The following is a 1,670-nucleotide window of genomic DNA, read 5'->3' as shown; positions in this document are numbered from 1 at the left end:
CCCTCTTTTTGGACTGATATTAGATACATAATAGATCTTATAATTTATCTTCTATGCTTTTAATTATTCTTTTATGTTTTTCATGTTAAAACATCTCCCAGTCCAATAAGTGCTTCCCACTCAATGTCTTTCCTTTCTCCTGCCCACTTTCTCTGGCGCCAAGTCTTTTAAGACATGTGTTGCAGCTGATGGAGAGTTTCCTGATATCACCACTGGACCTGACCTCTGTTCACACCGTGTTCTGTTTCAACGTCTCCCTCAGCATTTGATAAATGTCTCACTTCCCACAGTGGACTGGGGCTTCATGGGTTCAAGTCTAGTTGGAATTCATCTCTATATATCCAACATCTATCATGATGCTTGAAACCAAGTAGAAGTACATGGGAAAGAGAGAGAAAGATAAATTATTTCAATCAACATGAAGAGGTTCCTGTCCTTGGCTCATAATCCAGTGGTTGATAAAGATGCAGATGTAATGCTGACACAGGACAGCTGAACCCTGAAGTTCTATGGGATGAGGGGGAGAGGAATTCTGACCAGAGTGCCCCAGGGTGGCCTGTCTGGGGAGGTAGAAATCTCTCTATTCCATCTCATTTATTGCAAAGTAATTTAACCATTTGATGAAATAGACTTGTATAATGAGTTACATAATAATTGTTGGGGTTTTCTTTCTATCAGGTAGTGTCTTCCCTTTTGAAAGTAAAGCTTTCAGGAATTACTTAATCTTTGTTGGAAACCAATGAAATATTAAAGGATCAGTCCTCCTTTGCATAAGTCAGCAGAACTGAAAGTTCATTTCACAGGGTTATGAGATGAAGGGGCCTGGACCTCTTCCCCCACCCTTCTCCCCTCTCCCTGTTAGACACTGCTGCCTGAACTACCAGGGCCTTCCAGGCCCGCCTTTCTCTGATTCACTCGGTCCCCAGTGCAAAATGAGTCTCATAAAGACCCTTAAGAAATGCAGGGACCAGGGATACCAACTTCCCATGCAGTTGAAAATCTACATATACCTTTTGAGTCTCCCCAAAACTTTATTAATAGCCTACTGTTGACAGGAAGCCTTACCGACAACTTAAGGAAGAGAAAATATTCACTGTATTTATTGAAAAGATATCTACTTATTAGTGGACCTATACAGTTCAAACCCATGTTCAAGGTCAGTTGTACTGATTTTGCTCAGAACCTTCCTCTGGATTCTGACCAGCTGCTGCAGTCAGTCCTCATCCTGTGGCCAGCACTCAGACCTTTATTAGCTCTAGCTAATAAAGGTCCCCTGGTCCCCTTTATTAGCTCTAGCACCACCTCTCATGACACCTCCCTGTGACCTGAAGCTCTGGCTACGTCAGGGGGCTTATGGTGGCTCCAGGCATCACTCAGGCCACTCCTGGCACCTCAAGTTGTCATGTGTCCCCATCTCATGACAAGTCTCTCTGCCACAATTCTTTTCTTTCTTGCCACACAGCCTTCAAAACTCAGTGGACTAAACACCTGCCACTGTTAGTCTGGCTTCCATTTTCCCACCTCTTAGCCAAAGTTTCCTATATTTTGTTTGAAAAACCATCCCTTCCACTCTTGTGGCTCCAAACCATGGGGTTTACAGGGGCTTAGCTCTATACGCAGCTCCAGGAGTAGACCCTGACCAGTTTAAACCTGCTGGCACGCCCTGTTCC

The sequence above is a fragment of the Phyllostomus hastatus genome, unplaced genomic scaffold, assembly GCF_019186645.2.
Source record: "Phyllostomus hastatus isolate PE091 unplaced genomic scaffold, TTU_PhHast_1.1 phas_contig_209, whole genome shotgun sequence".
NCBI lineage: Eukaryota > Metazoa > Chordata > Mammalia > Chiroptera > Phyllostomidae > Phyllostomus > Phyllostomus hastatus.
This window is presented reverse-complemented; position numbering follows the sequence as displayed.